Genomic DNA, 15240 nt, shown 5'->3' with positions numbered 1-15240 from the left:
TACCGAGTCAGACCACTGGGAGGCTGGGGGAGCCGGGTTGGGCGACGAGGCGAGCGAGATGGGGGAGCTCTTATTTTGACAGGGGCCTCTCCGGGCTCTGGTATGAAGGCAGAAGGAGGCAGCCAGAGAGCCCCGATGCTTATTCAGGCTGGGGAGAGGAGCCGAGTGGAGGGGCGAGCTAGGCTCCGGCAGCGCGAGGGAACTGGGGGAGGCGGCGGCGCACGGCGGAGCGAGTGGCCGGACATGCCCCAGACCCGGGGCCGCTGCTCCACCGCCGCCGCCCGGAGCCAGCCGGCCGGACGCCCGCACGCCTGGGTCCCCTGGCGCTGCGCCGCCCGGGGTCTGCGACCGGGACCCTCGGCGTCCGACCAACAATAAGCGCCCAGACAGCTCCCTCCCCGCCCAGCGCCCGCCGTTCCCGCGGGCCTCGGGGAAAGTGAAAGGAGGAGGCGAAGGAAGGAAGGAAGGAAGGAAGGAAGGGAGGAAGGAAGGAAGGAAGGAAGGAAGGAAGGAAAGAAGGAAGGAAGGAAGGAAGGAAGGGAGGAGGAGCTGGAGCCGAAGCCGTAAGGTTTGGGGCCGAGACCCCAGCCCCTGGCCGGGCGGGTGTGCGCGCTGCCCCGCCGCTGCCCGGCGCCCACAACCATGCTCCCCGGTTGGGAGGCAGGAACCCAGGCGCCCAGCGATCCCCGGATACCCTCTCCCGGGCCAGGCTGGTATTGAGATCAAGGCGCCCAGGATCAAAAGACCACCGCCTGCCCGCCCTCCTCCGCACCTCCAACTGGGGAGCAGGAGGACCCCAATCCATCCACCGACCCTGACCTGGTCATGGCGTCCAGCTCCGGCCTGGCGTGAGGACCCCCGACCCGCGCGAGGTGAGGGGTGGGCTGGAGGTGAGGGTGAAAGCCATGCCAAGCTAGCAGAGGGGAAAGGAGGGAGATCCAGTTTGAATTGGGAATGGGGGGGGGGGGGAGGAACAGCCTGATTGTCTCTTGCCCTCTGGCACGCACCGCTAGGCTGTTAGAGGGTGGGGGACAACCCCAGGGCCAGTGGAGGCCACTCTTAACCTCCCAATCCAGTTGGCAACCCTAGAGCACAGGGGGAAGGGCCTAGGGGCAGCCAGGGGACCCTGCTGCCCTAGTGCAGAGAACAAGGCCGGCCTTGGGCCAGCTGGAGCTGCGAACCTTGCCCTGGGGGTTTCTGGGAATTGTAGTCCCCCTCCCAGGCTCACCAACCCCTTGGGTCTCAACACCCTAGCACTCTTCCCCTGGCTGAGGAGAGGCTCCAGAGGGAGATGGGTTAGTATTGGAGAGACCTGGGGGGAGGTCACCCTCTGCCCCCAGGCACTGCCAGCAAGCAAGGGCTGTGACTGGAGGAGTCTCTCCTGCCAAGGATTCTTAGTGATGTGGGCATGGCTGGGGGTGGGGCTCATCCACAGTCCCTTCAAGGTGGCCCTGCACTGCTGTGGGGAGGTGGCCACTGCCTTGCTCTGAAGGCTCCTGGGAGATAAATGTGGGGTTTCGGGGGAGAAGTGCAGCTAGGGCTTCTTGCTTGACTGAGGTGTATCTTCTCCTGGGACTACTGGAATTTGGTTTCAAGAGACACCAGGTCTACCCTCCTTTTCTCCTTCTTGGGAATTAAGGAGAGTGTCCCTCACAGTCTGGGAGTCTGGAGGGTGTCTCTCTGGAGCAGTGAAACCAGGATGAGCTTCTGTCTGTCTGTCCAGCTTCCTTCCTTCCGGGTTCTTCTGACACCCCTTCCTCCCTCCTCCTTCTGTCTGCTGTTTGGGGTATGTGTCTGTATCTGTGTCTTTGGGGGACCTGTACTGTTGCTGTGGGAGAGGTAGGCTGGGGCATGTGACTGAGCCCCGCTTGATCTCCTGCCCTCTCTCCTAGCCTTGGTTTTCTTGTTTTACCTAGGAAAGCTATCTTTGCAATGTATCTGCTCTAATGCTACTCATGCCTGTGAATGAGACCTCCAGGGTGGGTGGGCTTCCACTCCACTTGTTATCCCCCCACTCCTCAGACTCTTCAAGGAGCAGCCACTTCTTCCAGGAAGAATTGCTTGGCTCTTTTGGCTGCCTTCTCTGGGTCAGGATCACGATTTCATGGCCCCAGGGGAAGAGCATGCTCAGGGCCTCTCTTGGTGGTATCAGCTCCCTCCTAGTTGCCTGCTAGGGGTGGTGAGGGCACGGAGACTGGGGGAAGCCTCAGGACAGGGTGAGAGTGGCTGAGGGGCAGTGAGTGAGACAGGAAGTCTGGTGCCAGGAAGGAAGGCTCTGCCTCCTCCAGGTGATCTGGCTCCTTGTCCTTGGAGAACCAGCCCTGGAAGGCCAGCCCTCTGGCCAACTCCCCCTAGGGGTTCTGCTTACCCGTATTGTCCTTAACTGGGGAGGGACAAGGGTTAACATTGGGAGGGGTGCTGGTGAGGGGTAGGATATCTATATTTTTGGATCCAGAGTTACTCTTGTCTTGGGGTAGCAGTGGCCCCCTGGTTAGAGATGGATTCTGGAGGTCCATATAGAGACTGAATGAGTCAGTCACTAATTACTGGGGGTAGAAGGAGGAGATTACAGGGTCTTCTTCTAGAAAGATCAGTGGCCCATGGAAATCTGGGGCTAGCACAATGGTAGTAATTTTGGACCTAGTGATCTTGCTTATTGAATCTTTGTTGGGCACCTATGACTCCGTTTGGCTAGTTCCTGCCTCTCACCTCCGGGTATCTAGGTTAAGCCCCCTGGGCTGGGGGCTCAACTTCCATGACTGGGCAGGGCAGTAGACTTCTGGGCAGAAGTCTAGCAGGTGGCAGTGTCAACTCAGCAAGGGCTGGAATGCCTGGCACCTGCTTTAGATTAAAGGAGATGCTGTGCAAAGGGGGCCTACCTGCTGTGGGGGCAGTGGTTAGATGGAGCTGAGCCCAGGAGTAGGTGGGAGGAAAGGCCCAAGGTTGCAGGCTGTAGCAGCTCTGGCAGGAGTAGAGGGAGCCACCAATTACCCAGCCCCGCAGCTAGTCCTCCTAAGAGGAGGAGCTGGGGGCACCCTCCACACTGCCTCTGGCGCCACAGGCTGAAGTTCTGTCCCAGGACCCTGGGATAGCTCCGAGGAGCCAGGGTGTCTGAGTGTCCAGGCTTCCCAAGATGGAAAGAAGCCTGCAAGGAGGTGCTGGGCACTTTGCAGTTCTTATGGCGCTGATGCTGTACCTTACTCTCCTGGAGCTTCCTGGTTGTTGATGGCAGGGCACCTAGGCACCCGGGAGTCACAGCGAAATGGCATCCCTCCGTTCCTTGTGCCAGGAGCCCTGGGTACTGCCTGGGTGCTGACCTGGGGGGAGGGGGCTGAAGGGGGGTGGCACCGTGGGAAAGTGGGCAGCCGTGGGAGCCAAGCAGGTACAGGCTGGGTGCCGCAGGCAGGAAGCCTCTGCCAGGCTCGCTTTCCCTGGGGTGGGGCTGGCTGTTCAGGGACTGGCTCAACCTGTTGTGCGCCTGGCTGCTCTAGCTTGGCATCTGTGCCCCTGCCTGCCAGCCCTGACAGCTGCCCACCCATAGCCACATTATGGGGGCTGCCCCCAGGAGTTTGAGGAAAGGAAACTCTGATTGGCCTGAGGAGCCAGGATGGGGCTGGGGATGGGGGAACTCTTGCTGGGGCTGAGAGGCTCATCCAGGGGGTGCTAAGTTCCTACAGGTCCCATCCTCTAACCACCTGTGCCAGGGCTGGGGCCAGGTGGAGGGCTGAGTAGCCAGGGGCTAGGAGCTGAGGGGCTAGATGAAGAAAGCATGAGCGCTGCTGAGGTGCTTGTCATTTAAATGGGCAGCCCTGAACGCAGCCTGGAGTTACATACAGCCTGGAATTTCCTCTGCCCTGTGCCAGGCCAGGCCTCCAGAGCCCCACCCCCAGCCTGGCCTGACCTCCCGTCCCTCCCGTCCCTCCCGTCCCTCCCCTCCCTCCGAGAGCTCTGCCGGCTTTCCCTGGAGGTTGGGGGGAGGGGCTGCAAGGGCATTCTGGCTGCTGTGGGAGGGGTGACTTCCTGGGTGTGGGGATATGCTGCACAGCCTCAGTCTCCCTCAGGGTACCCCCACGCTGCCCTGAGTGTGGGGAACCGTGGGTCGTGGGTCTCATTGAAGATCCTGACCCCTGCAGGCCCTTGCTGTCCCCCCACCCCCTCTGGCCCCTTCGCCTGCGGCTCACCTTGGTGGACTGTGTGTGACTCACCCGTCAGCTCTGCTAGCCAGTGGGGAAGGGGAGCCAGGGGCCACTCTGCAGGGGAGAAGGTGGTCACCAATGCCCAAAAGCTGAGGAGGGGCTATAGGCTGGTTTCCCTGTTACTCTCAGTCCTGAGGGAGAGGGAATCCTCCCCCGTCTTCTTACTTTGCCTGTCAGTGGCTAACGCCGAGGCCTCTCCTTTGCCTCTTCTCCAGCCCAGCCGGTGCAGGCCCTCCCTGCTTGGCACTGGGCCTGCTGGTCCCCCTCACCTTGGTGTCTCTTTCTAGTCCCCCTTCCCTAGGGCTCCCTCTGCCAGCTCCTCTCAGCCTCCGATGGGCTGGTGGTCCTGAGCTGGTCATTCTTCCCCTCCCCCTTACTCTCCACCCCTAGCCTCAGCCGGGAATGACTCTGAATCCAGCATTTCGAAACCAGGATTGTTTTGAAATCCATGAGTACTCTCCCTCAACCCCCACCCCCCTCTAGGGCTGCAGAACATTGCCCTCTAATCTCACTTCACACTGTGCATCACCAGTTGTGTGTGTAAGGGTGTGTGCTAGCACAAGGCTGCAGTGTCCAACTTTGTGTGTGTTTGTATGTATCCTGGTGTGTTTGTATCTTCTGTCAGCAGTTCTGTGTGGCTGACCGGATGTCGGGTGTGTTTCCTGAGTGCTCCTAGGCTGTCTCTGTATGTCTGGGAGTCTCCATAGGTCTTAAGTGGCCGTTCTTGGGGAGTTTTTTTTTTTTTAGGAGGTGTCTTGGATGTGTATCTGTGGGAGCTGTGTCTGTCTGTCTCTCAGTTGCACGTGTCTGGGGGTACCTCTGAGGAGCCTGTGTACCTGGGGGTGTGTCCCTTTATGCTTTATGCGTGGGAGTGAGCACTCCACTGTTCCTGACTCTCTCCTCCTCCCTCTGAACATGTCTGGGGTGTGTAGTCACAGGTCTCCCCCTCATCTCCCTGGGACATGGAGTCCTCTGCCCTTTGATGGGAAGGTTTTCTGGAGTGGAGCCAAGGCTTCTGGCAGTTCCATGATCCTTGGAGAGAGCATGGTGGAGAGGGGAAACTTTTGAATAAAATGCTCCTGAGGCCTGGGCTGTCACTCCTCCCCTACAGACACTGTACCTTAGGGATCCCCTTACTACCGTCCACCCTTTTCTTTTCATGATGACATATTGGTGGCTGTTATGGGGGGTGGGGTGGGGTGGGGCAGGGCATGCTCTAAAGGAAAGCCCTGGGGAAAAGGAGTTAACCCATACCCCTGGGGTCACTTGCTTGATTTGGGGATAAGGTATATTAAGCCATATCATAGCTGGGAGCTTGGAGGCAAATTAAAGGTACAGAAAAGTTGACTTCTCCAGCAAACAGCAAAACAAGAGAAGGCATTCATATTTCCACCCTGAGCAGAAGATAGAGGGTCCTGGAATCCTAAGGGGGTGATGTACCAGCCCAGAAATGTGAGGTTTCTGGGGTAGGGCCAGCTACCACTATTTCCTTGAGTGTTCCTTTGCTCAGATCGTGGGAAGTCCTTCCTGTTTAATCTCATTCCCTCTCGCTGTAGTTACGCAGTGTTCAGTAAGAGGAGAGGTTGCCAGTTGGGGCTTTTTTTTCTTCCCCAAAGCAAAAGTGGTAATGGCAGAGTTATGTGGGATGGGATATAGGCACTGGAACCCCGATGGCTCATTATGGCTCAGCTTTCCCTCCTGGGATCTCAGGCTCTAATTGAATGCTTTCCTCTAGAAGCACATGTGAGGAAGTCATGAGGAAGACGAGGGTTCGAGACAGGGGCTGTGTGTGTAAGTCAAGGGCCTATGGAGACAGCAGTAGTAGGTGGGCATAAACTGCCCCTTTTACTCCCCACCCCATGGCCTCTGGTCCCAGGACACATGGGAGGAAGGGAGGGGTAGAGGTGCAGGTTGGTACAGTGCTCAGTGACCCAGCAGGGGGAGGGCCTTTGCAAGGAATTTTCAGTTTGTTTCTCAATCTCTATCTCTGAGACACGCACACACACGTCACTGCAGACACCTTTAGGAGATGAGGCCAGAAGAGTCACCCAGGTGGTGGCAGGGCCGGGCGCAGCCAGACTGGGCCATGTGAAACCAGCCATGCTTATTCTGGCAGATGCCCTGTGCTTGCTCCCTAGAACTGCAAGTTGAGTCCAGCTGGAGGCTTCCTCCTCAACCTCCCCCTCTGGGGCCTAGGAGCAGCACAGGCCGGAGAGGGTTAAGTCTGGTTGGCAGAGAAACCCCCCCTCTCCAGTGCAGTGAGAGAGAGGGAGGGGTGGTTAGCAGCTTGCTCTAGTTGGCCTCTCTCCCAGAATTCTTCGGAAAAGAACTCCCCTTTGACCCCCAGTACAAACTGAGCCCAGCCACCAGCCTCCCTCCCGCCTGCCTGTGGGAGCTTCACCCAGCCCCCTCCTACTAACTGCTAAGCCTGACTCTCTCACCCAAGGCCCTTCCAACCAGGCCAAGTCCCTAGAACTTTGCATCTTCAGGGAACAAGGGGTGTAGCCAAGGAGACCACACAGGGACATAGGACACACAGCCCTTCTTTCCCTTGGGGAGAGCCCTGGGGGGTGGCTGGTGGTGAAAGCTGGGGTCCTCCACCACCCCGATCCATCCCTTCCTGCTAGATCCTCAGGCCAGGCTGTGGGAGTTGTCCTGTCCCTCCTGTCTCCCTGTGGGCCTAAGCTCCAAGTCCCTTCTCCTTCCCTGCTTGCAGGATAGGGAGGGAGAAGTGTGGTGGGGCAGCTGGGTCAGGCCTGGCTCCCAGCCAATCCACAGAAGTCCTGGGGGGTGGGTGGGGGGAGGGGGAGGGGGTAGTTTGAGTAGCTTGGAGACTTCCTGGAGCTGCAAGCTGTGTATATGTATGTACATGTTTATGCGGTGTGTGGTGGGGATGGGGCTGGGGTCAGGGGAGGAAACAGGGGCATAGCTGTGACCCTCTCTCCACAGGGAGCCCCCATCCCAGACCACACCCTTGAGCCTGAGCCTGACCCACATAGATTCCTGAGGTGAGAGGTCTGTGTGCTGTGTGTGTCCTTGGCTGCTCAGGCCAGCTGCATTGTCCTGGCTTAGCCTCCTGCTTGGCTTTTTGTCTTTTGGGCTCTCTCCTCCTGGCTCTCTGCCCCCACTTCTCCCCTCCCCCCCCCCCCATTCCAGGGCGGCCTCCTTTGGCTCCCAGTGGGAAAATAGTCCTACAACCTAGAGCTCAGTAGGGAGTGGGGGCGGGGCTAGGAGAGAAAAGGTTAAAGCACCAGGCCGGTGACGGCCCCAGCCCTTCTCTGGGATTGATTCTTTTCCTGGGGTGGGAGGTAGGGAACTCTGGCCCAGTCACCCTGAAGGGCTAGGTACCGTTTGCTGATCATCCAACTACTTGCCCCCCTCGCTGTTTGGCCCCAAGTGGCTGAGTCAAAGCCAGGGTGGCTACCAGCCACTGTAATGTGGTTTCTGCCTGGGCCCTCTAGACACAGGCGTGCGCGCGCACACACACACACACACACACAAAATCTTTCTCTCCTGCCATCTCCCTCCTCCCCTTCCTCCCCTCCTTCCTTAGTTAGCAACAACTCCCTGAAGTCACAACAAACACTCCTGTGGGCTTCTGGTCTGACTAGGGAAAGCTGGAGAAAGCTGGGGACTAGGAGGAGCCCCCCCCGGACTGCCCTCAGGAGCGAGGGGCTTCTAATTGATCCAACTAATCCCCCATCCTCCCTGTTGGAGGGAGGCCACTGCCCCTCAGGGACAGGGACAAAGTGGTCTTATTTCCAGCTCTGGTAGTAGAGGAAGTGAGGACAGTGATAGGTGTGGCTGGGCAGGTGGGGGCAGGAGTTGGACTCCACCCCTCAGTGATGAGTCCCACTTGACCTTTGACCCCCTACCTGGGCAGTAGGAGGGGCAGCAGGCTCCTTTTTAGCCTATTGGCATCTCTTAGCAGGGGCCCTGTGCTGTTGTCATGGTAACCTGTCTGGATCCCTCCCCTGACTGTCCATTAGGGACCAGGAGGGGTGAGGAGGTAACAGATTGGGGTGGGTGGGCTGGGGGAGGCCCAAGAACTTTGCTCTCAGAGCACCAGCCAGGCCAGGCGCCTGTGTTGAGGGGGTGGGGAGTGGCGCTCTCCCTTTGATCTCTTCCCTGGGGAGGAACTGTGGCCTCTAGCACAGGGCCTGGCACACATCTAGCATAGAGGGAACGGGCGTAGAATGAGACAGTGAGGCCTGGCTACCAACTCCTTCTTTACAGCGTAGAGGAACAATACCATGGTGAATCTGTATTGTGAAATGTTAAAAACCCAATTGCTTGAATGTCTGGATTTTAAACACTGGCTCTTCTCACTCTGGACTGTGTGCTTTAGGCAAGTTACTTAACTTCCCTGTGCCTCAGTTTTCTTATCTGTAAAGTGGGGAGAATAAAAGTACTTGTGGAACTCTTCTGAGGATTGAATTAGATAATAAATGTGAAGTGCTTAGGCCAACTTCCCTGTTGCAGAGTAAATGCTCAATAAACGTTAGAGATCGCCATCATTATTATTAGTCACAGCTCTTCACAGGAACTCTTGACCCTCCCAGGGGCTTTAACAGGGGAAGAACTGATGAGGGAGGAGAGGCTGTGGGGGCAGGGGAAGAGACAGCCTTTGCAAGGCTTCAGACTCCTGGAGTCTAATTATCTCCCTCTCTATACCCTTCCGGAGCCCTGGTGGTGCAGTGGTTAAGTGCTATGGCTGTTAACCAAAAGGTCAGCAGTTTGAAACCACCAGCCGCTCCTTGGAAACTCTATGGGGCAGTTCTACTCTGTCCTGTAGGGTTGCTGTGAGTCGGAATCGACTCCACGGCAATGAGTTTGGTTTTTGGCTTTGGTCTATATCCTTCCAGATCTACCTGCTTGCTGCCTCAGTTTCTCCACTGTTGGTGCTCGCTGATGTCTTGATTGCAAGTTTGCCAAACAGCTATAGGCCTGGAGAAAGGCCTAGGGAACTTAGGACATGTCTCCCTGATACTCCCCGGGGCTGTTGGCTCACACCAGCCTTCAGCACCCCTCCCACCACCCATCCCTGCTGCTCTGTTCTTTCACCAGCCTGAACAAGACATTCCGTCCTTAAATGGTCCTTAAATGGCCACCTCCTCTCCCTCCTGGCCTAGGGGTCAGGCCCTTCCTTGGGGAGAAAAGCGGCAGGGGAGACGAGTGGAGCTGGACATGCATGACAGCTATCAGGCCCGCCTCAGGGCCCAGGCTCCCCTGAATCCCCTGTATCCTGCCTGGGCATCTTCCCTGAGTGTGGAGGGACAGTGTCCAGGCCTGTCGTGTGTGTAGAAACCAAGCGGGCACTCCTGGTACCTGCCGGCCACAGACGGGCAGGGAAGGGGCATCCTGAAGCCCAGAGGGGGCTGGGGTCATATCAGCATCCACAGTGTCCAGAGGAGACCCCCAGAATCCTTCCTGGGCTGCAGTGGGTAAGTGTGGGCAGTGCTGGAAAAAGTTCTGCCTTACCCTGAGGGCCCCAGGCCAGAGGAGAGTGGTGAGTGAAACTAGGTGGGCAGAGCTCCTAAAGGTCCTAGGATGAGATGGGGATGGTGGAGGAGACTGAGATTTAGGAAACTTCTGGGGGAGGGGCCTCACAATGAGGGGAGCTATGCAGACAGGTGGTTGGGATCTTCTAGGGAGTCAGTATCTGAATCTATGCAGTAAATTAAGAGGCAGCAGAAGTGCTGGAAGACCCGGGTTCCTGGGTCTGAGGCCTGGCTTGGCTAGCAGATGCCTTCTCCGGACTGGTACCAAAAGGAATGGGCAGGAGCGCCTGGCCCTGCTCTCCACCTCTTTCTGGGACCAGTGAGGGCTCCTAGTTGCCTGGGCCAGGCCATGCGCTGGGCCAGCCATGCTGCCTCCGCCCGGCCCCTGGGGCCTGTTCCTTGGGCAGGCTGGGGCTATTTTTGGGATAAGGCTGGGGCTCTGGGGCTGGTTTCAGATGTTCCAATGTGAACAGGAGAAAATGGGAACAGATGGCTGGAGGGTTCCGATCAGCGGGTCCTGCTGGGAGCAGGTTATTTTTAGGGCCTTGTTAACCCTTTTGGGACTTGTAGAGCCACCATTAGAGGTGTAGCCCTCTCTCATTGAGAACAGACCAAGTTTTCCCCTGGACCCCTACTTTGCAGAACTCCATGGCTCAGTTCTCTCTCCATCACTCTCAGACCCTTCATTGTGGAAGGAGGTCCAGGGCAAAAGAGGAGGCTGAAGCTTCCTCCCAGCCCAAACACTGCAGGGTGACTGTCAAGGAGTCAGGCAGGGCAGGGGAGGGAGACCCCCTTCACTTGCCTCCTGGGGATTTGAGCTAGACCTGTGGCTAAGCAGGTGGATGAGTACTCTGGGTCCACGCTCTCAGTTTGAGTGTGTAGATGAGCACAGTGATACCTAGAGGAGGGGCCAGAGGAAAGGCCAAGTCTTTTTATTTGGTGCCACTGATATGATGGCCATGGGACCCATTCACTCGGATATTCAAAGGGCAACTATTGAGACAGTGCCAACTTTTGCCAAATGCCTATATATTTGGGCGCCATGGCAGGAGATAATGAAGGGGACTTGAGGACCAGAGGTGATTTGTTGAGGGCTGGGTATGTCTTAGGCATTCTGTAAGATACTTTCATGAATACTATCTCACGCTATAAAATTATCGTTTTGCCAGTGGGGAAACTGAGGCTTAGAGGGATGAAGGGATGGACAAGGTTCCTTAGCTCGGAAGGGGCAGGGTATGTTGGCACTCTGGCTGCCTGCAAACCTGTTCTCATTCCACTGCGCCACCCTGCCCACCTGCCAGTGTCCCAATCCCAGAGGGTGAGGCTGCCAGGGGCACCAGACCTCCTCAGGGTACAGGTTGATGAAATGGGTGTGGGGAAGGAGGCCTGGAAGCAGGGACCCTGCCTGTCACTGCTCTCACAATCCCCTAAGCCCTTCTTGCCTGAGGGTGCCAGGACCGACACCAGAAACCCCATTTGGCCTTCCTGTCTTCCCTGCGGGAGGATCACAGGCATACATCCTGTCTCATCTCCCCCACCCCCACGGCACCCTGTCCTGGCCCACATGCCCCTGCTTCCTGTAGGGTCATGGCAGTCTGCATGTCAACGTGGGCAGTGCAAGGGCCCTCCAGGCGCTGCTGTTGCCAAGAGTTTGGGCCAGGCCTGCGGGGGAGGGGGCTGGGAGGATGGCTCTGCCTCTGGCAGTACCTGGGGGAGAGAGCCAGCAGCGGCAGGCGTTGGGTGAGGTCCCGCCCCGCGGTACACTGGCTCTGCCAGCAGTCTGCCCGCACTCCACTCCTCCCACAATGGCCCCATTGTTCCCAGCAGCCAGGCAGTTTAGAGGAGGTTCCTCGGTCACCCCCATCCCCCAAAACAGGGGCCAGATTAACCCCTTGGAGGACAGAGGCCAGGTGAGGGCCCACAGGGAGCTGCCCCTACCCCACTGCCCATCCCTCTTCTTTCTGCTTGGGACTCCAAGCTTGGAAAGTCACCTTCTACCCACGTGTACCCAGCAACTGGGTACCTTCTGAGACTGGGTCTCTCACAGCATAGGGAACAGCACCTAGACCCTCTTCCACCCCCACCCTGGTGCAGGTGCCAAGGGGCAGGAAGTGCCAGTGGGGTGGCGGGGCGGAGACCAGATATATTTGTGCCGGTGGGGCTAATTCCAGCCACCACCGCCTGCCCTACTGGCTCCTGAGCGCCTTTCCTTCCTGTGAAACCAGAGCTGGGTTGGGCCTAGCTCAGGATTTCGGTGGATTTAAAGCGGCAGCACCATCCCTGCCAGCCTGGCTTCCTCTCCCCCTCCCCAGGTGGGGTCTCGGGCAAAGAGGGGACTGGAAGGCTTCTGCCTCCTCCCTTGCCCTGGACTAACCCCTGCTCCTTGCCCCTGTTGGGGTACCAGGCTTTTGGCACTCCCCTCTCCCAGAGCCTTGGGTGGGTGGGTGGGGTGGGCGGGGGTGGGCTGTGGTTTCCTGTGTTGGCTGTTTGTGCCTGGCCCAGAGTGCCCGCGCCGCCTGCCTGCCTGGGCTTCCTGCCCTGTCTTGTTTCCTTGTGCCCCCCACTCCTCCTCCCCCCTCCACCTGTGGGAGGGAGCAGCCAGGGATTGGGGAGCAGCCTTTAGAGGTACCCCTCTGCCAGGACAAGACTGCTTCCTGAGGCCTGGGTACCCTGGCACTGGCTGAAGGAGTCAAGAGAAGTGAGGTGACCTCAGGCCTGCCCAGGCAATGCCACTTGTTCCTTCAAGCTCTAGAAGGGTAGAATCCCCCAGAAGCACCCTTTTCAAAGATCTCAGACAAGAAAGGTCTGGGGCCAGGAGTTTCCATGGTCCTACAGGGCTGGGGTTGCCTGATGTTACCGGAAGACTGCAGGTGGGGCAGGGCTGGAAACTCCCAGGCAAAAATGGCTGATTTGCATGGTCTCCCTTGTAGGCACTGGGGGGAAGTGGGGAGAGCTGCTAGGAACTAGAGCAAGGGGAAGGCCCCTCTGGGCCTGGAAGTCCCCACATAGAGGGTCCCAGAGCAGTACCTTGGTCCTGGAGGAGGTTTCCTGCTGGGCTATGGATCTTTGACCTCCCCATCTATCTTAGTCACAACCTCAGGAAGAGGAAGTGACCTGGGTGGTAAAGGGGAGCTTTTGGGGGCCAAGGAGTCCTCACACCCAGGAAATAGGGGATGTGGGACTTGGGGCTGTATCTCTCTGAGTCAGAGGCCAAGGATCCCACCCCTATTGCTCCCAGCAGTGTCCTGTCTGTCCACCTATCACAGGGGGTCCTAGCAGCTCATTTCTTCTCTAGAGGTGTCTCCCCACTACAGGTGGGAGCATAGATCCTCCAAACTATTTCCTCACCACCTCTTTGTGGTGGCTGTGAGCTGGGCAATGAGGCTGGTGGACCGACTAGCGGACCAAGCAGAGGCCCCCAGTGTGGGGGCACCTGGAAATAGAAGGTTGCCACTGGGTGTGTGAATACCTGCCATGCCTGTGGCAGTTCTGTGCTGAGTAGAGTTGGTATGTCACTGGGCATTGAACCATTCCTTGTCTCCCTCCCACCCAGGGGTCAGGCCTACTTTAACCCTTAGGCTGTTGCTCCCTCAGGTACACCACTACCAGCTGCCATTGAGTTGATTCCAACACATGGCAACCCCATGTGTGTCAGAATAGAACTGTGAACTGTGCTCCACAGGGCTTTCAATGGCTGATTTTTCAGTAGATTGCCAGGCCTTTCTTCTGAGGCACCTCTGGGTGAACTTGAACCTCCAAACTTTTGGTTAGTGGCCCAGCATGTATTAATCATTTGCACCACCCAGGGACTCCCCCAGTTACACTGAGGGCAGGTGATCTCAGGCTCTTTGCCTCAGCCGCTTCCCCTCCTGGGGCACCGTTCTCTTGGGTATGCTCCTGGTCTTTCACTCAGGTGACTCGCACCTGCTCCCTGTTTGTGAGCACTTGGCGCCCCTCCCACCCCACCCCCTATGAGGGAGCTACAGTGCTGTGTTCCCAGAGCTGGTCCCTTTCCTCTGGCCCATCTCAGAGGCTCCTGGCCTGGTCCTGGGAAGCCACCTTCCCTCATGGCTTGTTTAAAAACTGCCCCACCAGGAAATCAGCCCTCCTGCCTTCCATTCCTGAGGCCGTCCAGGTCTCTTCAGGGACAGGGCATGTGTAGAGGAGGAGGGTCTCTGAGAGCTAGGCTGGCTTTTGGAGGGGTGGGGGAGTAGGGGCTGAACTGGGAAAGTCCTGACTCATCCCTGCTTGACTCAGCTTGCCCTGCGGCTGGGTGGGGGTGAGGGGGTGGAGTCCTAGAGGGGAGGAGCCTTGACCTGACTGGGGCCACTGGGAAGAGCTAATTTTCTAACAGCCCCTACCAAAATTATTAAAGGTCCCCAATTTTTGAGCTTGTAAACATATGAGGTGGTGGGTGGCCCTTGCTCTGTCTCTCTGCCTGTGGGAGCTGGGCATGGTCGGGTGGCTGGAATGTTGGTAGCCCACATGTCTGGTGTAGGCTCAGATGAGCAGTCCTGGCTCCAAGGTGACGCTGCCATGTAGGGGGAAAGCCCTAGACTGGGGGTCCTAGCACTGCCACTTACTGGTCATGGGAGCAGGGGCGAGTCACTTCCTTTTCCCAGACCTCAGTTTCCTCATTGTGAAATGGAGATAATAACATGTCTTGGGGTCGTTTTGAGGCGGTGAATGTGAAGGCACTGTAAACACAAAGCCTGAGACACACGTCAGCCACAGGCCTGCTCCTAAACCCAGATGCCCCCTTTAGCAACCCCTGCTCAGCTCTTTCTGGAGGCCCTTCCAGCTCAGAGGCAGGCTGTGGTGCAGGAGATGGGGCAGGCAGACTGCTTCCCAGCCAAGCCCTGGACTTTGGAACCTTTCCCAGAGGCTCCTTCCTCCCCAGAGACAGAGCCTAACAGGGAATGCTAAAGTGCCCCCTGGGGTTAAGTTAGGGTTAGACTCCCACAGGGTGTCTGTTGGGTCTCCTCACCAGGGAGGTCCAAGTCTAGCCTCCAGCAGCTTTGCTGGGAGCAGCAGGACTGTGCACCCAGCTTCAGGCTGGGCCTGCCACCAGGACAAAGCCACCCAACCCAGACTCCTCCCTTCCCCGCTCTTAACTGGGATCTGCTGGTGGGGGTGGGGGGCGGGGCAGGGGGCGGGTGGGTGATGCTTCTGTGTTTGTAGAAGTCTGTTTGTTGGTGTATCTATGGCCCTGTGTTTCTTTGTGACTACCAGGCTCAGCTTTCTAGGGCTCACTTGCTGCTGGGGCTCAGTCTTTTCATCTGTTAAATGAGTCCCGAGCTCTCCCTCTGGCTTCTGGCCTCCGCCCTGTCCGCGTGTGCCCCAGGCTGTTTCAGTCGCTTCTGCTTTGGCCAGGGCTTCCCTCGCCCTCCGGAGAACCTCAGAGTGCTTGGAGGGAGAGCACTAGTGCGTCTAGTTTCCTGAGCTCCGTGCGTGTCTTTGTCTCCCTGTCCACGTGTGAGCTGCGACTGTGAGTGTGTGTGAGTCAGAGTTTGCGTGTTGGTCGGGATCTGAGCCTCTGCCTT

General features: G+C 57.9%; 1 protein-coding gene across 5 annotated transcripts in view; it reads left to right on the top strand.

Annotated features, from left to right (window-relative positions):
* Positions 1–536: 536 nt before the first annotated feature.
* Positions 537–15240, top strand: part of BCL9L (BCL9 like) — a 29116-nt gene continuing 14412 nt past the window's right edge. For 2 of the 5 annotated variants that reach the window (XM_049856791.1, XM_049856786.1), the window contains exons 1-2: positions 537–872; positions 7146–7204. The gene's annotated coding sequence lies outside the window, so the exon portion shown is untranslated. Of the gene's footprint in view, positions 873–3333; positions 5988–7145; positions 7205–15240 lie in introns of those variants that run through there. The other 3 variants (XM_049856792.1, XM_049856789.1, XM_049856787.1) reach the window with 2 other exon arrangements.

Source organism: Elephas maximus, chromosome 17, assembly GCF_024166365.1.
Source record: "Elephas maximus indicus isolate mEleMax1 chromosome 17, mEleMax1 primary haplotype, whole genome shotgun sequence".
NCBI lineage: Eukaryota > Metazoa > Chordata > Mammalia > Proboscidea > Elephantidae > Elephas > Elephas maximus.
Note: the sequence above shows the minus strand (reverse complement) of the source record. Positions and strands in the feature narration are given on the sequence as shown.